Below are 25,530 nucleotides of genomic sequence, written 5' to 3'. Positions count from 1 at the left end.
TGCTAAAGTCAGAGGACCCAAGCTTGCTTATGCTGTTCATGAATGTGGCCTCATTTTCATCACTGGAAATATGTGCTTTTCTTCAGTTGAACTCTGTATTTCTGAAATGCGAGTAGCATGCTTTTCAACCAGTCTGAAAATGTGCTGAGTCTCTTCAAATTGTGTAAAGTATTTTTAGGAGTCTTCTGTAGCTGCTGGAAATTGGCTTTAAGGCACTGATATTCATTGTTCAAGCAGCAAACTCGGGAAACTGATAATTCATTTTTGAGAGAAATTTTCTAACAATGCCCCTGAATCTTTAGTACAAAGTACTGTTTCCCAGATAGTTCTGCTTCCATTTAAAAAAGCAAAACACAAAATACCGTGGTTTCATCGATGGAATAAGAAACAAAAATTTGACATTGCTACTCAACTGCATTTGTTTCCCATCTGAGCCTGCAGACACTCTGAAATAGTAATTCCAAAAACTGTGAACTGCCCTTTCCCTCTCAATTACAATGACTTGCTGAGGAAAGATAGACTCACACAGGGGCTGAGGCAAAAGAGAGCCTCAGAGAGGGTTTGTGGTACCACTGCATAATGGATCTGCCTTTATTAGCTGTACTTCGGACATGTCCATTATTACAACAGGAGATGTTTCTGGAGAGGAAGCAAACATCCTCATCTGTGATGTTAGAGGCATGTTTATTACTAGCAAATCCCTAAACTGTACACTTTAAACTGCTCATTGCAGCTATGAGAGAGTACTGTACAGTACTGACACAATATGCATTTACACATCTGAAATCCAAACGTGTGCCTCAGTTGATCTTCTGATGTTTGTAGAAAACAGCAGGAAAAGACCAATTAATGAAAAGAAGAGCACAATTTTGTCAAGGTAGAAACGTTAGAAATGTTAGGAAAAAAAAAAAAAAAAGGAAAAGGAATGAGACTGTAACCATTACAGCAGTGACAGTGGTGAAATCCTGGATTTGCGTCTGTTTTTAGACAACTTCCCCAGAAAATATAAACTCAAAAATGAAATGGGCTGTGGTAGTCACACTGAAATATTTTAAGGGAAATGTATCTTTCTGAACAGAGTAATTAGTTTGTGAAATTCACGGAAGCCCAATTGGATGGGACAGGACTCAGTTTCCTATGTGTAGGAGTCTATTGTCAATGTAGATACCCTAAAGTGCCCTAAGACATCTAGTGAGGCTGGCAGATATGTCACACAGACCCTGTGGACTTGGGGCCTTTTGGAGAGGCACCAGTAGGACACCCTAGGGCAAAGGGCATGAGAAACCTATGGATTCTCACTATTTTCTGAACATTTCAAACGACATATGGTTCCTCTGATGTCCCAAGTACTAACTTTAGCAGTCATTATCATTAGGACTAGTAAGTTTCACTACTTCTAATATGTGACACAAGCCCCCCAGGACACAAAAGACAGACAGAGGCAAAGGTGCTCCCTGTGCTCCAAGGATGATGGCAGTCCTGAGCTGACTGATGCCCTGGGCCTCTCCAGAGGGTCTGGCAGCCTGGGCTTGGCACTGCGCTGACCACAAGCAGCACAGCCCAGTTAGAAGGGTATGCTGGGCACAGGGGCTACCTCGACCATAAGCTTCTTTGTTTTCTGAGCTGGCTGGTAAGCAGGTAGCTGCTTTTCTACTGCATTGTGTAGTTAAACATCCCAATGTCAAATGGGAGAAAAGCGCCACCCTTATTGTGCACAGTATAAATGACTAGGCAAAGGAGATAGCAATGGAGAACTGGCCTAGTCTTTCGTGGATGAGCTGGATGAGTTTTATATGGGCTGTGCTGGATTTTCGTACTTAGATTGCTCAGCACAGCACTGAACTAATGTTAAATTCAAACATTTTTACTATGCTGTCAGGTCTGAGATAAATATCACATAACCATATGAGCCCATTTTGATTGGCCGCATCAACTACGTTATAGTATGTCCTAATGAACAGACATTATACAGCAGAGTAGCTTTACTTGATCTAATCCTCCTAAAATCAGCACTTACTACTAGATATTAAATTTTGATTTTGGAAAGAAAACTCAATGACTGCCTTAAAAAATGGAGTGTGTTGATTACTTCAGACAGTCTTGAATAAAACCACAATTTACAAATTGTGATGCTATGGTTACTCTAAAAAGTGCATGTATAGTCTACACGAATCACCCAATCAAGCTGCTATATCAAAAGCTAAAATCTCTGTTTAAGCTAAGCAGTTAATATTTAAACTCGTGTTCCATTAAAAATATGCCAGGATAGTTTTGCATCATGTTAAATGACATACAGTGAGGCTCCTTGATTTGTTTCTATTTTTGTTGCAGTTTTTAGATCCTGAGTAAACTATCTAAATATTGTATTTCTTTGCTTAAATCTAAATAGAGCCTTTCAGTCTGTTAATAGAGATGATATAAAATCCTTTCCAAAACTAGCATTCAACTTTGATACAGGCGTCATTGCAAACTTTTCACTTCATTCCTGAAAATCTGCGACTCTGTACGGTATGATGTTCTGACACGGCCTGCTATGGTGTGAAATGTCTGCCAGTGTGCATTACACTGTCTCCCCTGTAATCTGGGGATATGTAAGTAAGAAAGGATCGACCTTGTGGTATGGAGCTTTGGGGGAGTGGAAATAGTTTAAGTAAGTGCCTTGTAAGGATGGTGGCCACTCTTCAAAATGTTTACATTTCATGACATCTTAGCAACTGAAGCCAATGACAAAAGCTCCCTTGGAGTTTCACAAGACCAAATAATTTCTTTATGGAAACTAAAAGGCTGCAAGCCTTTGTCTTCCAGGACATCATTTGCACTGATAAAAACAGTCATGAGAACATCACAAGACCAATTATCACAGTTCTCATGTAATCTACCCTAAATCTCTCATTGCACAGAACAGTGTGTAGCTGGAAAAGTTTGCCAATAAACTGTACATATCAGAAAAAAACAACACTGTCCCCAGGTAAAATCTGTCATGTAATGGCACATTAAAAATCCTACCTGTTAAGAAAACACTGAGAAAACAATTTAAGTGAGCATAACAATGCAGGCTGCATAGAGGGATAGTGTCTTGAAAGTCTATGCAAACTACTTACAGAGGGCTTCAACACTTTCTCAGTCCCCTTCGGTCACAAATGTATCTGCAGAACATAGAGATATTTGTAACCAAGAAAAGATACCATTATTAAGGTACCAAAAGGCTTGACACAACTCAAGCAGGCATAATTAAACAAATGCTTAGAAGAAAGGAAAAAAGTCTGCCAAGGGCTCTTAAAGGGGTTGGTACCACTTATTAGTCTCTGGATTACAGTCTCCAGGGGGTCGGAAAACACAGCAGAGCAATATCACTATACTTGTCCTGATCTTATCTTTTTACCTGGGAATGTGCTAGTGGCTATCGTCAGAGAGAAAAAAATCTGGGCTAGATGCTAGCAATTTGCTAGATTGTTAACATTTCTTTCCACACCAGCACCCTCTGTTTTGCTTCTTCTTAAGATGTGCTGATAAAACCAATGGACAGTGTCTAGACATCACATAGCTATGGCCTTTGAAAGTCATTTGATGCACTAGGTCTCTGTTATACATGCATGGATTTAATGAGGTTCTTATGAGTTTTTCATGAGTATTTTGCAGCAGGCAAGAAAGACAGAATGAAAGAGAAATCCTTACCTTTGATTTGATACTTGTTGCTATATACATGTCTATATGTTTCACACTATTCTGCTCAAGGGGCTTAAACATGGAATGACCACTTGACATTTTAAATCTTCTGTAAGCTAAGGATGTTTTTCCTTGTTCAGCTTCCCTCAGGAATGCATGTGTTGGCAAATTTAGGTACAGTTGGCTTAGTTTATCATATGTGTGTTACATCATGCCATATTCTCCCCCATTTTTTTTTTTTTTTAATCAGAGTGTCCTCCAGATTGTTTTGTTTTGCTGAATGAGAAAATGGACATTTTGCAAAGTGTGATATTTCCTCATGCAACAATTGGAAAGAAACTTTCAAGGTCATCTTTAGACCTTCAGTCACTGAAGGTCTGGTGCTTCTTCAAAGTTGGGACAGGAACTACGTGCACTACCTAGTCTCAGACACAATGGATCTGCTCCCACAGCCAGCCTTCCTCTGAAAGACCTGCTGTGTTATATATCAGACAGCTGGATGAAGGCAGGTTTTGGATAGTATTTACTTATATTTTTTAGTTCAATGGTATTATGGGTGATAGAATTGCAAAGCTCATTCCTTTTCCTCATTGAATGGGGATATTTTGCCATTACAATGTGTTCTTACAGATTGTTACAAAGAAAAGAAAAAGAAAAAGAAAAAGAAGAAGAAGAAAAAGAAGAAGAAGAAGAAGAAGAAGAAGGAGAAGAAGGAGAAGAAGGAGAAGAAGGAGAAGAAGGAGAAGAAGAAGAAGAAAGAAGAAGAAGAAGAAGAAGAAGAAGAAGAAGAAGAAGAAGAAGAAGAAGAAGAAGAAGAAGAAGAAGAAGAAGAAGGAAAAGGAAAATAAAAAAGAAAAAGAAAAAGAAAAAAGAAAAAGAAAAAAAAAAGAAAAAGAAAAAGAAAAAGAAAAAGAAAAAGAAAAAGAAAAAGAAAAAGAAAAAGAAAAAGAAAAAGAAAAAGAAAAAGAAAAAGAAAAAGAAAAAGAAAAAGAACAGGAAAAAGAAAAAGAAAAAGAACAGGAAAAAGAAAAAGAATGAAAAAGAAATTCCATTGTTGTGTAGTGTCTTTTACCGAGGCATTCCTTTACTTCCATTTGAGCGCAAACTACCTACTGCCTGTGAAGGTGGTAAAAGGTTAAGGTATTCCAGGTTGCACCATCACCCAAGGAAGCTGTGCCCACCACCTTCAACAGGCTGTCAGAAAAGTGAGTTTCCTTCCCACTCCTACATAGAAACAGATCCCATGATGCACTGCTTATGCACACGTATTTCAATAATACTAAACTGTATGTTGGAAATGAAAGTAATTAGTAGAAAGTAGTTGTGTAAAACACAACTAATCCTCTATTGAGATCATGGAAATTCTGCATAAGACACAAAAAAAAAAAAAAAAAAAAAGATGAGGTTTGGAGTGGTATCCCAAGATTTGTGAAATGAAATTGATTTCCATTCAAATCAGGTCTTTTACTCTTCTTGAAAATGTCAAGGTGTCAGCCTTGGCCACTACCAGACTGTGATTTATAGTAGAGACAAAGCGATAATACTCAGATGACTGTCTAGGACTGTACTGCTGTGTCTGGAAAGGCTACAGATGACAGCCATCTCTTTTCTTAACCAACTTGGATTGCTTATCTAAGGATCAACCTTCCCACACCTCTCCTTCACAAACCCTTGATAGAGAAATGATAAAACATGTAGGCTTGAAGATTTACTGAGATCAGACAAATAAGTATTGCAAAGGGAGCTGGTTACAGAACTTGGAAGAAACACATTAAAAATAATCCTCTAGCTAACTGTGTCTTAGCTCTTTGGATGAATACCTGTAAAATGTGAGACTGATTGCCTGGTTTCAGCACATGGGTATGTTTTAATCCATCTGTACAATCTATTTCTGTAACTTGAGTATATTAGAAGCAAGAAAATGCTTGAACCAAGTAAGTTTTCAAATAGTAAGAATAGTAAGAATAGTAAGAATGACACCTGTTGTCATTTCCTTTTGAAACTAAACACAATTCATTCAATACATAGAATAATGGAGGTTGAAAGTTACCTGGCTATTATTTAATCAAACACTTTTAGTTGTCCCCTTGACATAAAGTTTTGCTTGCATAAAGGTAACAGAATTACCTAACAGTTTAGGTACTAAACTCCCACTAATTTCAACTGGAATTAAGCACCTTCAGTAGCTCAGACAAGCTTTTTTCAAATCTATTTCTCTCTTTATCTTCAGCTACACTTGTGGACTCAGTATAGTGGAGTGAATGAGAAAATAAACAAGATGTATAAGTAAGTCAAGCAAAAGATAAGAAGAATTAGTAGCACATGTAATAATACTATTCCTAACATTGGGTGTCTGGTCCTGGTATTAGTATGTGCAGAGGATATTGACAATTTGGAAAGGGTTTACAAAAAAGAGATAGTGACATGGTCTGATCTATCCAAAAAGCTGTCTTCAGTGAAGAACTGAAGACAATCTCATTAAAGTGATGATAGCAAATAATTTAAATTATCAAGAAGAAAAAAAAAAAAAAAAAAAAATCAGTAGTTGGAAGCTGACACTAAAAAATTTCCAATTTGAAACAAAGCTTAAGTTTTTATTAGTGGTGTAACAGACTGCTTGGATGGTTATGGATTCTTTGCCATCCTGAATCTTAAAATATACATGTTAACCAAACAGAAATTGTTGGTGTTGATGTGGGAGGTGCTTGGTGAATGCTTTGGCATATTTTATGGAGGAAGTCAGACTAGATGAACAAGTTTGCCTTGGCAGCAGACATATGATATTTCTGCTATGTGTGGGAGACACGAGGAAGGAGAGCAAGGTAAAAAAAAAAAAAAAAAAAAAGAGGAAAGAAGAGGAAAGAAGTAGGAGATGTCTGACTTTCTTTGTTTAGTGAATTTAAGGTGCAAGCCTTGTGCAGTACCTGCACATGGTGCAGTGAACTGAAAATAGTACCTAGAAGCAGAGGGGGTATGGTATTGAGGTACGAATTTTGCAACAGTGCAGGAGAGTCCACTGAAAAGACTGACACAGATATTAAGGTCTGCTGTCATTTCATAATCTGAGCTGGATGTCAGGGAAGGATTTTTTGGCCATAGCCAAATAATATAGAATTGAGGTACATGTAAGACTAATTTTTAGAAAAATGCTGACCCCGGTGACTCTTTTGAGCTGCTACGTTTTTGTTGTTGTTTTACTAGCTCTTGTAGAAAATCATTAGGAACATTTAAAGTTATTAATCTGGAGAAAAAAAAAAAAAAAAAGTTGAAGAGTATCAACAGAGACAATTGAAGAGTCTCAACAGAGACTAGATGAATATTGGGATAAGAGATCTCATGGTTTGTTTAAATGTGCACATCTGTCTTCCCAGGCACTGCTATAAGTTGGTGCAAACACACAGAGAAAAAAAATAGCACACTGACCACTTAATGCTTCACTATCATAATTGCATTACATTGCAGCCTCAGAGCTATAACCAAAGTCCACATCCCATTGTGCTCACCACTGTGCTCCCAGTTAGTGAGTGGCAGTCCCTGTGCAAGACCCTTGGGTCTGCACAGCCAGTGTTTCAGAGAAGGAAAGCAAAGGTACACTCACTGAAATAGAGCTCAGGTGAATAGTTCACATTTGTGTTTGGTGCCAGGAAGTGACTATGAATCTTCAGCCCTTGGTGTAGGAAAGAGGAGCTCATAGGCTGCAGTTTGGAAACATTTGAAGGGTTTTAAAAAGTTTTAGTTATTGCATGTAGTAATTTTGATTTCCCACTAGCATTTAAGGAATGATCACCAAATTTTAGAAAGCCAAACTGCAGTCTTTGGAATTTATTAACTCATAAAAGCCTACCAAAGTGCAATAGCCAGATACTGGCAACACCCACAAGAAATCTAACCCCGTGAGTCAGTGGGAGAGGCTTCCAGTATTACATTGGTAACCATTTTTCCATTCTTGCTTTTAAATAATCATCCTTATTTACCTAGTTAGTTAGTTAGTTTTAGAACTGGGTGCCCCAATGACTTCTAAAACATCAATATTTTGACCATATTCCTCTATTTCAGTATGAGGCATGCATTTGAGAATTAATATCCAAAGTATTTTGCTGACATAATTAACACCAGAACAGCACCTTCTCCTACGTTTATCTAAAAGCTATCCTACATTTATCTAAAAACTAACAGCCAAACTAAGTTACCAATTACTCCAGTGTGTATATAAATACATTAGAAGAAACTGTAAGCACTGTGAGAAATTCAGCATTGTGAGAAATCTTCCTAAGTAAGATTTCTAACTGAGAGATGAACCCTCCACCTGTGTGAAAAGCTGTAAAGCCAACCACAAAATGGCTGCCCCCACCATTTTACACAGCAGGCTTGCTCACTGCTGGTGGTGGTGCCATTCGGGGCCCACAGAGAGGGAGAGGTGCTGTCCAGCTCCCTGGCAGGATCGGGGTCACTGGGCAGCACTGGCAGCCTGCTACAACTAGTAACCTAATATATTGTCTATGACAACCGATTATTTCTTAACAGGGCTGAGAGAGGGGATGCAGATTCTGCAAAAAGTTACAGGTAGGGCCAATTAATATGTTTTTCATGATCGGGGAGAATTACTACAGAGATATATAAGGGTAAGAAGTGAAAGCATGACTAATTCAAACTTGGGAGAATGAAGCTGTAGGGTCTTACACTGGAGCTGTGGAGGGTCTAAAGCAGAGTTGATTAAAGCGGTGGACATGAAGAGAAGGTGAGAGGTGACAGCAGTATAATGTAATGGCCTCTAATTAGTAATGTTTTCATTCTATCCCCCAGAATAATCTTTGGCAGAAAAAAACAACTTACCTAGTTCTACTGTGTACATACACCACCATGTATACGTAAATTTAAGAAGTAAAACTAGAAACAACAGGAGGATCCCACAATCAAACTTATTTCCAGGCACAAACTTGTTTCTTTCACATCAAAGGCACTTTGTAGAGAAGAGAGAGTGCGGAAGAATAGCCAATGAACCATGAAGAGTGGTCCACTGCTAAGTGTCTCACTTGTGCGGAAATCAGTATATAAATTGGATAAACACAATCTACTTTTCTATGCATTGAAGATACTCTCTTCATCTGATTTACCTTCATCTGATGGAGATGCTTTGAGTAAAGGGATGTATTATGAAGAAATGCATTCTGCTAGGAAAGGCTTCAGTTGGAAATTAAATCCTGTGCTAAACTTTTCAAGAAGTATCTACCTTCACTGAAGTCTTTTCATGGTCCTACTTATTCCTACTTTAAACTTCTCATTTATTGTACTTTAAGCTCCATCAGTGAATGTAAATGGGGTTTCACTATACGTTTAGTGCATTCAAGCATTCTTTGTTACAGTTCCCACCCTGCCGCATTATGTGAGCTCTGCCACGGAAGTCCAGCAGTCGGTTTGTTTTCTGCTATTAATAAAAGAACCTACTTTTCGCCACTTCTTTGAAGAAGTTGAAAGGCTACATGTTAGAGGGGGAGGTGGTGGGGAACAGACTGTAGTGTAATCCCCAAACGCAAATGCTGTCTAGATTAGAAACCTCCCTGAAGAAAATTTACAAATGCTAAGACTGTGCTTTTTGTGTGATGAACACTAGAGCAATAACTTAGCCACATACTGGGTTCTGCCTCATGCTTAAGGAGCCTACTAGGTGAAAGGAATTAAATGAAAAAAAAAAAAAATCTTCCAGTTGGTTCTGTGCCAATGCCATCCAAACCCTTTCAGTATACAGTGACTTACTAGTGGAACTATTTTCATATGCATTTCAATGCTGTGGTTTCTTAATATAATATTTCAGATTCTGTTAAATTAAAAACAAAAATAAAAAACACCACCAAATGGGATTTACACATCGCCAGTGTTTTTACAGTCCAGGAAAACCTTAATTAAAGGGGTGGGACACGTCTCTGCTGAATAGCTGTTTTTCCTTCATACCTTCTCATGCACAACACGCACACATCCAAGAAAAGAGGCTGGGGGTGGGGATGGTGGGGTGGAAGAAACCCACCCAAAACCATAGCCAAAATTACCAGCCCTAAACTGCTCAGCACAACCTCATTGGTTTGCCTGGCCATTTAAATAAATATGCCCCTTGCAGAGAATCACAGCCCAGTTGTAACCACTCACAAGTAGAAGAGAAATACAGAATATTATCTGCCTTTACCCCTGCAGGATACTTGTATTGTTCAAGTGATCATTACAGTATCTAGTTTATTTACATTTACAGACTAATCCTTAATTCCTAAATAATCAAGAACAGGAATAAAGATAGCAATACTGAAAGCCTACCAGATAAACTTTAGTGTATAATCAACTGGATGATTTTGTGATTAATTTTAATACCAGCTTATTAGGTTAAACTGTTTATAAAGATAAAATAACTTTATCGGTGTTGGTCTTAACAATCTTATGTTCACTTACTCTCACACGCTTCCATAGTCCATCCACCTGTTGTTACTCAGGCACTGTAAGTAAAACACAGCTTTGCACACAAATTAATAAAGCTAGATGCTGGTAAGAGTATATTCTATCCGGTAAGAATAACTGGTGGTGCTTGGGAATGGAATGGTGCAGCATTCAACAAACTTTGAAGATGCCTATTGTAAATATCAAACAAGGACCAAATTTAACAAGGTGATGAATGTCTCAGATACATTGGACAAAAATACTCGAACATAACAAAATAAATCTATTCTGTGAGTGATACGGTTTCAGATGGCATTTTTATAGGATTCCAGATATTTTTGTTACATGTATCTGTCTCGCGACCTAGCTAGCTGCAGAGCTCAGACAGCTCTCTCTCTCTCTTACATGTATCTGTCTCTCTCTTTTTTATTTTATTTTTTGTGGACTACAGACAGTTCCTTAGATGAGATGACTGCATTTCACTGTGAAATTAAGTATCCAGTCAGGAATTGAGCACAATCATCATATGGGCAAATCAAAATTATGGCTACATTTACTGCCTACAGAAATTTTTGCTGCACTGCTTATTAACACACTGAAAACATTGTGTTAGCTAATCGTGAATGTGCCGATTTTCATTACCCACGGAAACGTATAACATCTTTTGTTAAACTTCATTGACATTTTTCATCAAGTGAGTAGAGCAATGCTCTGAAATGTGGTAACTGTAGATTCTTGTTATACAACTTTGAGTAAAATATTCGTTCTTCTAATTCCAACAGTAATTAACTTGGATTGGAATTCTCCTGACTCATGTAACAGTCTTCAACACTATATTAAAGGATCCTAGTGTTTATGTGGTTTGAATAGAAATCCTGTCCCATATATGTAAGACTATATTAAGGCACTAAAGACTTTGAAATACAGAAGAGAAAGGTATTGATCAAATCACCCTAGCTTGGTCTGTAAAGCTATTTTTTTTTTTGTTTAGGTTTAAAATGAAGTGGTATCTTCTTAAAACTTAAAATGCTTCAGAAATTAAGCTCTCGAAAATTGTTGCATCTCTCCATGAAGACTAAAAATTAAACTAAACAATTATCATAATAATAACCCAGTTGTACATGGCAGACAAAAGAGAAGCTAATACTTCCCTCGCCTTTTTGACTGATGTTTTGTTGGGCTGTAGCTAAACAGCACTTTAAGTTGACAGTAAATTAGCAAACAATATGAGGGAGGAAAAAAGAAAGAAAATCATGCAGGGGTTAAGATGTTTATGTAAAACAGTGATTTTCCTTTTTAAAATTAAAACGTACAAATAAGCTGGTGTCAGAGACTAGGTGATCCTTCATTTCCACCGCATTGAGCAGGCTCACATCAGCAGCAGACAGCCGTTAATATATGCGTCTGGCTCAGTCTGGTCTACCAACTAGGAATTCATCGAATTGTTAATATCATTCCTTTTTTGTATGCACCACACATCATTTTCACTCTCTCTCTCTCCTTTGCAAGAGCTTGTGTTTTGTTTTTTTGTTTTTGTTGTAGCACAAGCTGATTACTCTGAAATCACATATTAAATAGCATTTAGAAGCATTTTGTACTGGAAGAACAAAAAGTCATATAGAAATTAGAGTATATTGAAATTCTGTACATATATCTATGCATAGTATACCAAAGATGCTTTCTATTTATTTGCACTAATAGAGACAGCTTTCACATACTGTCAAAGCATAAATAAGACTGCTTTCTGCGTGGTGTCTGCAGACATTGTCACATAGTCTCAGGATGGGGAAATGTCTAGTTGATCTTGGTGGGAATTCTGCTCAAGCAAAGGCTGGGCTTTTCCCCCCCTCCATCCGCCTCTGTCCCACCACAAGGAGTTTAATGTGCACCAGAGGTGGTTTTGCTGTGTTGAAACTGGGGAAGAAGAGGGAGGAGGGAAAAAGGAAGGCAGCATACCAACTTCTTCATCTCTATGGCAAGGGGCAGCAGTGAGTGGGCAGAGAAGAGCCACCAGAGCTATCCCAGTTCAAGCAGTAATGCAAAGGCAGTACTACGTATTCACAGCTTTTGCTGTAGCACTCAATAAGCCAGATAGGGGTTTCTCATGGCTCATTTTATTCTCACTGCAGAGCAAAAAATACTTGAAATCTTTGGATTGTTAACTTCCGACAGAGGCAGACATTTTGCACTACAGTTTCACCTTCATTGTACATACAGTACTAAAAGTAAAATGAATACCAAATGTGAACCATCCGCATTCAAGTAAATTTTGCTGACTCAAACATAAATGCAATCAAAAGTCTTTCATGTGTGCATTGTATATCTGATTAAATCTATTAGAATTTTATTTTGATAAATACTATGCATAATTTAAATTCTACCTATACACAATATATTCTTATCTCATTATATAGCTTGAATGAACAGAGTACATGTTCACCTGATCAGTACCTTAAATATACTGTTTTCAGTACAGAAGACTATTATACATGTCAGTTGCTACTGAACTACTTCAACAGTGTAGCACCTAGCTGTGTGAATTAGTTTTTTCATATACAGATTGAGGTCTACTTTTTTCATATTGCCTGAATAGATGTCAATGATGTTCAACAACACATCTGTGTTTAAAAACAATAAAAAAATTACCTCTATGTCTGAACATTTGCAAGTAGCTCTTTTCACTGTTCTGAGTATGTGGAATTGATGGTTATGAAGAAAAGAATTGCATATTTACAGGAACTGTATCATCATTATAATTGGCAAGACAATATTTTTATGACTATTTAAACACTAATTATATCTTGAGCAACTTGGAAACCATGTACAGCACAGTTTCTGTCTCAAGAAAACAAGACAACAAGAAAAAGTATTATACTAGCAGATAAGAACAGTTTATTTTAACAATAGTATTGATACTTACAATAAAACACAATTCCTCCCACACAAGTGGGAAAAAAACACTGCAGCCAAAATACCGTTTCTGAAATGAATAAATAGTTTAGATGCCTGATCTATGTAAAGCCTTTGTCTCAGGGAAGTCTGATGTATCAACAAGGTCCTGCAGCATCTTGGTTTAGACACAGGAAACAGAGAAAAATGAATCAGAACTAACCCACCTATAAAATACTAAGAAATACAAATCAAATTATGCATTGTAAATCAGAAGTTCAAGACTAATGAACAGTGCAGAATAACTAATGCCCTTGTAAATCTTCATATGCAAAGTCAGTGTAAGTACCTAAAACTCACTGTTTTTGCCAGTGGGGAAAAAATGCAAAATGATGAAGAGGTCAGAAGTTGAGTCTGGTTCTCAGAGTACTGCCAGCTCTGTTTAAATTTAGCAGGTACACAGGATGTGATTCTGTTTGCAAAATCATCTTAATGCTGTAGTATGATTTTTACACCAATGTTCTCTATCAGATTAAAATGTAAAGTGAGACGATATTTTAAGTTTGATATTGTGTTCTCACTCAGACAAAGAAAAATAATGGCACCTAACTATAAAACAATCTTTGTCCCATATTACAGGAAAAGCTTAGCAATAGCTCTCCTGTAGACTGAAATCATTTCTCAAACAATAGAATGAATGTTTCTAGGCCTCAAACATCAGTGTGTTCTATGTTTTAAAAGTTAATTAAATGCTGTAACAATACAGCTGAAAATATACTTTGTGGTAATTATCTACCAGTATTGTCTATAATAATAATACTGTGGTTGAAAGCCTCTTGTATATTTCAGTATCTGGTGGGTTTTGCTTGTTTTTTTTTTTTTTTTTTTTTTCTTTGTTTGTTTGTTGTTGTTTTTTTTTTGTTGTTGTTTTTGGAGGTACAAACTGGCATTCACTTTAAATTTTAATACAAGTATTACATGGCATCTAATCCAGTTTTCTAAACATAAGTATGTAACATACTAAAGTTGCACAATGTATAAGTTTTTTTTTTCTTTTTTTTTCTTTTTTTTTTTTTTTTTAGGAACAGGTCTCCTGCTTCACATTTTGTATATTTTCCAGTATATTAACAAAGGTATGTTTTCATTTTTTCCCTTCCACACAGGGAAAGCTTCTTTGGTTCTCTAAATTCTGCAGCGAAACAATCATAGTCCAAAGCTGCTGGTTCCCCTCCGCCTAGGTCCCAAGAGCCTGACTTGTGATTGTTGCTAAAAAACCTCACAAGTTAGGGTCTCAGGGACTAGGAAAAGTCTGATATGATCCAGTAGAATTCGTCTTCCAATAATCTGAATTGTTTAGTAGTCATAATCGCTGTCAGCAAAACTTTCACTGCTATTGTAGAAAGAAAAAAAAAGAAAGAAAAGAAAAGAGAAAAGAAAAGAAAAGAAAAGAAAAGAAAAGAAAAGAAAAGAAAAGAAAAGAAAAGAAAAGAAAAGAAAAGAAAAGAAAAGAAAAGAAAAGAAAAGAAAAGAAAAGAAAAATCAAAAACAAAAACAAAACCACAAGAAACAACCCCCCCCCAATCAACAATGCCTCCTCCCACCCAAATAAACACACCACAGTTTCACGTAGGGGGCAGAAAAGATCAAATAAGCAGGCAAGACACATACATACATTCAAGACAATGTATCAGCTGACTGAACAGACTTTTCTTAGAGTACAGTCCGTAACTTTTGAAAGGCAAAATCAAAACACAGCAAAAATCTTCACTGCCTTGATACATAAGTAGCCATATTATAATGCCTCGGAAGGAAGCATCTAAAAATGGGTTAAAATGTGCTTCTTCCATCAGATTCGTACAGTAGCAATTTTATTCTATTTCCCTTAATGTCATAAAGAAGGATTAAATGCATGTTAAGGGGTTTCTAATTGATATATTTCCCCATTATACTTTCAGTCCTCCTGTTCAGGTGGGCCCTAGGTTACACAGTACTTTAAACCCCTTCTCGATGTATGGATAACCTCTGGCACGTATTTACTTTTTGCTCTTCCCCACGTTCAACATTTAATCCTTCTACAGACTGCTAGCAAAAGCTTCTTCCTTTCCAATGTCAAAACCAGCTTTCGCTCCATAAACTGTAGAAAACACTGACATGCAGAGATTGTTGTCACTTGAACCAAATTACTCAAAGCACACACAACTTTCAAATACTGTCGATACAGTAAGAAGAAATGATAGGATTTCCCAAATAATTTCGTTCTGAAGCCGAACATTTTTAATGGCATGACCACGATCCCAAATTACTTTCGCATTCATTCTCCTCCGATCTTTAGCCTTGTTTGCAGAAGGAAAAAGAAAATTTCTACTTTAGGGACGGGATCCACGGTGTTATTATTATTTTTTTTCCTCCATCAGAGCCCAGAGCAAAAGAGACAGCAGCCATAAAGGTCCTAGCCACTGGAGCAGAATCTGGTATAGAAAACTCAGTGCTCTTCGGGAAGCCGTTCAGCTTTAAAAAGGAAAAAAGAGAAGAAGGGGGGGGGGGAAGAATTAGAATCTCTGCTGGTCGAACAGGTGAATCATCCATTTACAAGAAAGCTGCACAGAGAGCGCTGCTGAAGAAAAGATTTGCCAGTGCCCCCCACCCCCACCCCTGTCCTTCACCCTCCCCTCCAGAACGCTACTTCAAATTTCAGAACATTTTGACTTATTTAAAATATTTCAGTAGATGATAGAATGTAACATTACATAAGAGCCGTTCCTTTGTCACTGTGCACTATTCAATCACTTATGCATCAGACACAAAACAGTTAAACGAAACAAAATATATATATGAGAATATATATATATATGTATAGCAGTCCCTAAATTTCATTCCATTTCTTTCTTTCAAGCTGATCATGATTTAACAAACAATTTTGACCACAGCTTTCAAATCAATAATTAGAATGAAAAATCTCTCCCCTCTATAAATATGACATTAACATAATTATACCACCCCCATCGCATAGACCCATCCTCTTTAGGGAATACATCTGATGCTCTGAAGATGGAAATCAGTCAGATTTTAGTTGCTCTCAAACGTACCTTTGCTTCTCACTGACTGACTGGCTTTACCTCCCATGCACACACACGGTCACCAACACACGCACACACACACACACATGCGCGCGCACATGCACACACACACACGCGCGCACGCACAAAAAGGCAAGGCAAAGCAGCGGATGCTGACTCAGAGCGGTTGTGTGTGGAGGGGGTGGTATCGGCTGGTATTTTCACTGCACTCATCATTAACATTAACTCACTCTCTAGCATCCACCCTCTCTCAGACCTGCTGGACTGCAGCATTTGCATGACGCTGTCACTCTAGCCCTTGTGGGTCAGATGTTAGAAGAAAAAAAAAAAAAGCCTCAAGGCTCTCATAAGGAATGCCTTCATTTCTTCCAAAGGGTCCCTCTTCTTATTTTTCCACCTTTCTACTTCCTCTGTTGCTGTGTCTCAGTTGTTTGACATCTTTCCGGAAGAAAATGTCTTGAGCTGCAATAAGCCAGTAGTCAGTCGGTCCTCCCCTCACCTCACACTCCTATTCCCACCCCCTTTTTTTCCTAATCAATAAGACAGATCTCCAAATGCAGTTGTGAAAACAGGCTCTGACACACAGACTTTCATCCTCGATCCTCTGCCTCAGGAATAGCAGGCAACCCAGGCTCACACGTGATGTAGAGAGAAATAATGCCAGTAATTCTTGAACAGACTTAGGAGTTTATTCTACGCCTTCTTCATTTTTTCCTTTGCTTGCATAAATACTAATGGGAAGAACACAACAGCTCTCAATAGCTATAAGGGTTCTTTTATTCTGAGAATCATGATTATTAAAAAGACTAATATTAATCTTCCTCAAAATTAATGCTATCTTCCCCCCACCCTCATTGTGCTCTTTATAAGAAAGAATTGTCTCATAGCCAAAACACTGCCAGGGGCTGAATCACCATTCACTGTGCTGAAATCATAAGTTCCTGGACTTCAGTCGGTATTTAACTGGACTAAGGATTTTTTTTTTTTTTTTTTTTAGACTTTTTAATTGGGAGAAAAAAAAAAAAAAAAAAAGCTGTTTGAGTCCAAGGGAGCACTGTGAGAGAACAATAGCAGTGCACACACACTACGGTAAGAAATACTGAAAATGCACATTTGTGCTACACTGGTATATGTATATGTAATTTATTTACTCTGTGGTGTAGAGCAGTCTGTGCATACACATGTACATCAAATACATACACACAAACTTGAGAGGTATATATAAATCATACAATGCAAAACAAAGCACAGAGGTTGCTAACTGAAACAGGCACAGGTTGTATGACAGGCTATGAAAACCTACAGAGCACGCTTACTGTGTGCATTTTTACCTCCTTTCTTTGTTCTTAAGACCAGGTACTTTAATGACTTACGGTGCTGACAATCTTTCCACCTTTCCCGTTTTACGCGAGCAGAATTTGTGCATTATTTTCCCAGACAACACCACAGCACTGGTGCGATTCGCAGTACAAAAATTATTTGCCAAAGGGGGGCAGGTGATACAGTGCCGCTCTCCAGCCAATTCCCCAGGCTGCCGGCCATGGTGGGGACACTCGCCCCGGCCGGGCAGACAGGCCCCAGGACGCAGCACCACACCGCAGCCCCGCCAAGGCGGCCATTTGGCAGCCTACGCCAAGGGCACCCGCTCGTGGGTGAGATCCTTGGAAAAAATCGCACGAGCCCGGAGGGAAGAAAGTAAGCCACGGTGCCTGGGTGCCTGCCCCGAGCCCTCAGTTCGTATAGGCTTATGACCAGTTGTTGTAGCAGTAATTAATGCCTCCGATAAAGGACGGGAGAAAGTAGACAATTAGGAAACAGTTAAGTTTGTGATCTCAGGGAACGGCAAAGGCGGAGACAGACACACACCCACAGGCAGAGACTGAGAGCGAGAGGAGAGAGCCAAGCATGAGACAACAAAAGCAAGACTGAAATCAGATTTGGGAAACTGAAAAAATACAGGATTACAGCATTCAGCTTAGCATTTACTGAGGTATAAAAAAAATTAACACATGCACAGCATGGCTTAAAATACTTATTGCCATCAATAGTCTGTGACGGATGCCGGCTTCTTACTGCTATACGTACATTAGATTGGTCATCGCCTCTTAATCTCCTTTTGCTCAGACCCATCCATTTTTTGCTGCTCCAGCATCTGTGCCCTTTATGCTTTTTTTCTGTATAGTTACCCACAATACCCTGGATAAATTAATGTCATGACCTCGCTATGGCTATCAGACAGAAAAAAAAAAGTCTACTATTTTAATAATTGAACGTGCACGTACAGCAAACTGTCTACTGATAGCCCAGCCTTGTGGACTGCCTCCAAAAGCAGCCTTTGCTAGCTCTGCGAATCAGAAACAACAGATGCAAATACTAGCCACATAGCCCCAGCTCTCCGTCTTGCCTTTTTTTTTTTTTTTTTTTTTTTTTTTTTTTTACAAAAAAGAACACCTCTTCAATCTGTGCTGTCTCATTTTCCCTGCATCTGCCCCCTCAATGGTTAAAAACACTAGCCTGCCAGAATTAGAAGCGTTTGAATAAAAGCATGAAGATGAGTGAAAATTATAAATGGCTGCAGATTCTGGAAATTTATATCCACATGGTGAGTAGGGAAGAGTACCCAGGTTCAAGTGCTGAGCCTCACTTGGGAGCACCTCTGGGGCCGATGGGACTGCAGACTAGATTAAATCAATAGTTGTCTGAAACAAGATGTCGTAATCAATCAGCTCAATTACCACTGTCACAGATCTGGGCTTAAGGTCTTTCCTGATTCCACTCTTCTAATCATTAACCCTTCTACATCCTCAAAATGGGAGCTCATACTTGCTCTGCTGTCCTGCCTTTCAGATAACCCAAGTTTAGCTTAGCCTTTTTCCCCATTTTCCCTTTCCTTGTTTAAAAGACGTAAGAACGGGTCAGCAGGAAATGTTTCAAGTGTGAATATGGCAAGGTTAGATGCACTCCTTTAAATGCATCTATTATATATTTGCTGTGTGTGCACTTATATATTATTATTATGCCTCCGGGAGTGGCTGGGTGGATCAAAGACTGCTGTTTAATTAACATTCAACTCAGCTGTTTCCTTGGAGATTACAAATAGAAGACTAGTTGAATTAAACTGAAGCCGTTCACTCTCCTTCCACTAATCCAACACCACACAGCTCTTCTCTACTCAACCTAGTGAGGAACAACTTGTTTCTGGTTAATCAACCACTAGGAAAGTCCATTTTCAGTTTGAGGGCAAGTGTGAAAAAGTTGTAAGGACATTTTTGTATGCATGTTCGAATTTCATGGAATCGCCCAACCAGTCACCTTGTGCATCCACGGTGTAGTAAATCCCCACACAATGTAAGGAGAAAAGAGCCATCAGCTTTGAACATGAGCAGAGCCACTTTAAAATATTGCCTGTAATTGCTACTTGCTATACAAAGATTAAATTTCATCAATTTAACATTTTTTTTATTCTTGTGTGAGTCCTGAAAAGAGAAAAGCTTTTCATAAAAATGCCTTAGCAATTGTCACATATCCCTCTTTCAGTTTCTCAGGAGGAAAGAAGTGTTGCTAGATAGTTAGCAGGTATGCAGAATTTTGGTTTCTCAAATTAGATTTATTCTGCCGATAGACTCAAATAATAATAGTGAAAGGAGCCCCATTACATTCACAGTTACATCACTGTCTGTGCGCAATGCCTCTGTTTCCAAGCTCAACCACACCTTTTTTAACCACGGATCTGCTTTTCAGCTGGGGAGAGTGAGTACACAGCCCCAGCCCATGCGGTGCTGTGAACGCCAGGTTCACAACCTGTGCCACAGCAGTGGTATTTCGGGGAGGCATTTGTGCTCCTGGAAGCTAGTGGGTATAGAGGCAGCATGAGGCACTTGGCCACAGAGTCCTAAGCCAAGGGAGGTGTCTGGGGGAATGGCACCTGCCAGGGCAGGGCCGTGTGCCGTCCCGGGAGGGTTAGCATCAGAGATCGATTGCTGCATTTCACGATCCAGATGTTTTCATTAGTGGAAATATAAAAAATTGGGCTCAAAAATGATTCAGCTGCTAGCATAGGCGCTTTCTATCAGGCTTATACCTCAGTCGGGAACTGCTTTGTTCCAGGAACTGACCCCTCGCAGATGGAAAAAAATGATCTCAGCTTCACATCTTTTCTGGGAAAGGTTTAGCTGACAGAGGGATGAGATACAAAAAGAACCTTAATACTGTCTTTTAGTAATGCTGAATGGATGAGAAGCACCAGACGGCACATTGAACTAGCTGAAGGGTACTGCTCAGTTTTGCAGGCAGCAGTTAAGACTTTAAGTATCATCCACAAGGGGACAGCATTCACATCCACACTGTTAAGATGCGGCTTGTGTACATGAAGAACAGAACAGAATGGGAGTAGCAGCCATTGCTGACCACCCCCTGCTATCCCTTCACCACCACCACCACCACCACCACCACCACCCCCCCAAAAAAAAAAAAAAAAAAAAAAAAAGTGTTTCCAGTATTATTACTTATGGACAGACAAGGAGGAGTGGTGAGGCTGGACATGGATTTTAGATGCCAAAACCCATTCAAATACAGCATGAGCCTTTTGTTTCTCAGACAGCAAGAGTAAGGTGATTTGCAATAATAATACATACTTTTTGCAAAAACTAAAGATTGTCTGAAATAACAAAAAAATAACATTTAGAGAATGGGGAGACAAGAACTAGACACTACTGGAGCAGAATCAGACTGTGCCTCAGGTGAAGGGAGAAATGTAACATTATTTTGATTTTGCAGTTCTCATCTTCACATTTTCAATGTGCTACAGTGGGAGGTAATACCCTCATCCCTCTTCTTTTTCTAAGAGCAGAAGTTCCTTCATCACGGCTTATGTGAAATGGATATTCATTAAATAAACAATTTAGCTTCCTTTACTGTAGCATTTAAGTAACTGAAAAAGAATGAGGCTGTTAGACTGACTGGCAGCTATGCATATGCCACTGTTGTATGATTGTCAATACCTCCTCACCTTACCAATGAACAGCAAAGGGATGAGGACTTTAGAAAAATCCCAATCTATCTAGTACCTGATCTATCACAAAAATCTACCCTCTTTTAAATTTCTTGCTTAGAAATATTACACCTGGATTTTGTCTTATTGTTAATGACAGTGCTTTTTGTTACTTGGCTGAAATTCCTACCTGATCATGCAGAATTAAAAATACGTGTATTCTACACCGTTCTTTCTATTACAGAAAGGAAATCATACAAACAAAAATCCAGAAAAAGAGCAATATCCATCTCTCCCTGTGTAAGCTTCTTCCTATCAGGGACCACTGTTATAGTCTCCTTGCTGACTTGTTAGTTTACCTGCACTTAATTAAAACACAGACATATGACAGCACAAATTATTGCAGTCTGAATTACTTTGAAAGTATATGAATACTATTCAACAGACTTTGACTTTACTGACATTTTTAGTTAAAAAAGTAATTATTTGTGAAAACTAACCGCTATGATATTTATTCTTTTTATTTTTAGCTTAAAAAAAAAAAAAAAAAAGCATGAAATAATGATCTTTTCTATTTATGAACACTTTTTAGCCTTACTTCATTAATTGCTTTATGTTACTGCTTAATATAGCATTAGCAGAAGGTGAAGAAAGGGCCCGGTACTAAAATGAAACAACAACTGTTCATAAAACTGTTTTTGACTTAACAGTCAAGTTTGCATTTTCAGTCTCTTCACTAAAAAAGACATAAAGTCCTGAGCACTATTATAAAACTCTCACTTCATAAATTTTTCAATATGACATCTTTACTATTTCCTTAATAATTAGGTATGTATGTATAAATACATATATAATCAATCAAAATTCAAGATTACATGGAACAAGATCATCAAAATATATTGTTTATTCCCTGAAGCCTCCCTTCCACCCCCACCCCCACCCTTTCCTCCCTGCTGACATTTCATACTATTGTTGCAATCAGCAGTGGGCCTGATCCTGCAAATAGGGCAATTCAAGTATCTTTACACAAATGGATAGCATCACTGAAATTATCTGAACTATTTTCCTGAGCACTGATTCTTGGATTCCTCCATGTTGAATAAGAATCAGATTTATGAAAGAAAATTAAAGGTAATCTATTAATTAAAGGTAGAATTTTGTTTTATAGATAAAAACTCTCGTATTTTGTTAACAACGTGATTTGAAGAGAAAAATTTCCAACAAACATACCATTTACAACATACCATTTATAGAGGCTTGTTTTACGAGGCTTCAAAAGAAAGCTGAGGAAAAGCAAACCTTTTTAATCAGAAAACACAAAACAGCAGGTTCAATGCCTGCAAAACCAGAATATTTTAAATTTTCTAGACAGTGAAGGTTAAAGCTATCCTGCATTCTCATAGTTCCCTCTCTTCTTTCAATCAATCTCATTGATTTTTTTTAAGGGTCAGAGGCTATACCTTCATTGATCAAAGAAACAGCCTGACACAGCGAAAGAGTCTGCCAATTCCAGACAGATCAATCACACCTTTGTCTGCTTTTGATACATTATGGTTATTTATTCTGCATCACCACGACTTTCTGTCGCATGCTTCTTAATGTAATAATGCTGCTCGGGGACAATAAAAAAAGGGGGAGGGGAAATATTCTATTAGAAATATTTTAAGCCTCTCTCTCTCTGGTATTTCTGAGGGTGGTTTATGATGGAACATGGCCAACTTGTTTGATTTCATTTTTGACTTGGAAAAGAACTCCTGTTCTGGTATTTAGCTCTTCTTGGTCAGCGTTTTGTAGGGTTTTATAAAGGCAATCCTTTGAAAATGATTTGTGCAAAATGTTTTCAGAAAAGTAATTAGATCTCAATAGAACAACAATTATGATCTAATCGCAACCAGAATTCTCCATGTTTATACTCTGGTTTAGAAATGTTTTAATACCCAGCTACAGCTACCGACTGCTTTATGACTGTAAAATGAAACTAAATGGTCAGCCTAAAATAATTGCTAGGAAATATTGCTGAATAAACAGATATAAGTGCTGAAAAGCTCCTGGCTTTGCAATCTACTATGCTGAAATCCAGATAAAGCTTTAAAAAACGCACTATATGTTCACTGTCTGTCATGACTGAAAGTTATATGCTACTATTTATCTTTCCATAGCATCTCCAAGCAGCCTTTAAAACTGGTCCAATATCAAACCTTTTATTCACATTTGGTAGCCTCTCACCTCACAAACAGTTGCACTACTTAAGAGAAATTGCTCATGAGTCTTGTGATATTTATTATAAGCAAAAGCATTAAAATCCAGTTCTAGAGCTGAAACTTAGAGAAGCCCGTGGCAAAATGCCCAGTGACTTCAGTGGAGTCAGGACTTCACAGCTAGAATTTACATCTGAACTCCTTCAACTCAACTACCTTCAGAAGGAAAAGGCAGCTCGCAGGACCTCACCGAGACATGCCCTTAGAAGAACATGAAAAAAAATTAGCATGCTTCTTAGCAAAATCACTTACAAAGCTGTGATAGGCTCTATGCACAATACAGCCTTAGCAAAGGCAGTAGAACTCTTCAATAAAATTAAGCATGTAAATCTTTGCAGAATCAGGATATCATGTAATAAGACATAATCACCATCTTGAAGAAATTATTCACCTACATTGCTGTAACATTAAAATAAGATATACGATAATCCAAACACTTGGCATTAGTTTTTGATTTCATTGTGCCTACTCTGAAAATTATTGTGCACCAGATTTACAGTTACATCACATTATTATGTAGAGCAAAAGGTAAGTAGTATACAAAGCTGAAATATTAAACCTATTAAAAAGTTATGAGTTTGACAGAGTCCCTACATGTATTTGTGTGCATGCAAAGAGATGCATTTAAAAACCTTTAACTAAAGGAAAGTGCCTTCCAGTGATAAACTGCAATGCCTAAAAGACATTGCTGAAATGCTACCGCCACTTTCAAAGGCCAGGAGACCTTAAAAACGGTTGCTGGCTGACAGCATTACACAAAAACATACAGTCTCTTCTGCAAAGAAATAAAGCTGAATGCGCAACATTTCAGAGAAGTTTTGAATAAGTCTATTTGTCCAGCTTACTTCGCAAAGGCTCTGTAGAAAACAGCACCATAAACACTTTCAGTCCCCACACAAGGGCTAAACAAAGAGTCCTCTTTCTAGCCATTTAATCCAGTAATTTATTTTTTCAACCATCACATAAATCGAAACACAGCTGTAACCAATGACTTGCAGATCCAGTTCCCTGCCAGCTGGATCCTGTTCTGCTGAAGCAGCAAGATTTTTACATTGTTCACTTCTGTACATCTGGAGAAATCATTTGGGTTCAAAGGTGACTAGAAAAGCTCTTTAAATAAACTCAACCAACAGTGAAGAGAGGCCTAAGTATCTACAAAAGCTACATGGAGTTCCATTTCAAGAGTTATTTTTCTCAAATTAGTGGGAAGAAAAAAAAAAACAGTTTGCTTCTTTAAACATTTTATGATTATGACATTTTAATTGAATTATACACTCAAATACGTATTTTTGTAATAAAGAAACGTTTACTGTTCCCCAAGAACTTTCAAACAGTGTCAATACTCAAAAGTGATCACAGCTATAGCTTGCGTACTTATCACATTTAAAAGAATCGTCAGTAAATTAGTGATGGAATGAAATAAAATATCAAAAATATATCTCAATTCATGCATTTTAGCTTTAAAATCAAAAAGAAAACAATAAGAAAGCATATACCGTGCCTAGACATGCTGAACCTGAAATGTCTCAGAAGTTAATCCTTAAAATAGCCTTACTTCAAAAAGCCTGCATCATCCCTTTCTGCATGAGTCTGCTAGTTAAGTAACAAAAATGTCCCTGACATTTAATACTGCATACAGTAAATTGATTACAATGCATCATTTCCTTTGGAAAAGCAATCACACAGCAAACCAGCTGAATCTTGCAGAGGTAAATAACAATGATATTGAAGGCTCGTATAATCTGTATTTTTTATAATTTTTCAGACAAAGAACAGACACTCAAATATATTTCCAAAAGAGACTTTTCATGCCTAGCACTGGCCTCACTAACAAAAATACTTAAAAACATCAAAAGTACTTGCACTAGGTTTTGTTTGCAATTCATAGACATGCACTCCCCGTTACAAAACAAACTAAAAAGTGTCAACGGACATGGACTCAAGCAAGTGGGCAAGACACATCCAGAACATGCCTTGATTGCTTTGTTAAAGATGCAGTTCATTTACTAAACATGATTAAGAGGTATTTCAAAATTCAGCCAGGGTTCACTACTTTAACTGCTTCTTTTCCTTCTTTAATACTTACTGTCCGAGTTGGTTTGAAACAATGCTGATAAAAGTATCTTCTCTGGTTGCCATTCTGGCCACATCTCTGCACTGGTTTCACGTTATTCCCCACCACCTCCTCCTTGCAGTTCAAATGAGCAGCTACCTCACCTTCAGCTCATGC

General features: G+C 37.9%; 2 long non-coding RNA genes across 4 annotated transcripts in view; one reads left to right on the top strand and one right to left on the bottom strand.

Moving 5' to 3' along the window:
* Window positions 1-25,530, top strand: part of LOC309877855 — a 637,773-nt gene that overhangs the window by 57,380 nt on the left and 554,863 nt on the right. The gene's annotated exons all lie outside the window — the stretch shown is intronic.
* LOC309878637 overlaps window positions 14,971-25,530 on the bottom strand; it is a 235,056-nt gene continuing 224,496 nt past the window's right edge. For all 3 annotated transcript variants that reach the window (XR_014317586.1, XR_014317587.1, XR_014317589.1), the window contains one exon: window positions 14,971-15,483. This is a non-coding gene — a long non-coding RNA (uncharacterized lncRNA). The remainder of the gene's footprint in view (window positions 15,484-25,530) is intronic.

Source organism: Aythya marila, assembly GCF_965140915.1.
Source record: "Aythya marila genome assembly, chromosome: 1".
Classification (NCBI taxonomy): domain Eukaryota; kingdom Metazoa; phylum Chordata; class Aves; order Anseriformes; family Anatidae; genus Aythya; species Aythya marila.
The sequence above is the reverse complement of the archived record's forward strand: the minus strand, read 5'-3'. Positions and strand labels throughout refer to the sequence as shown.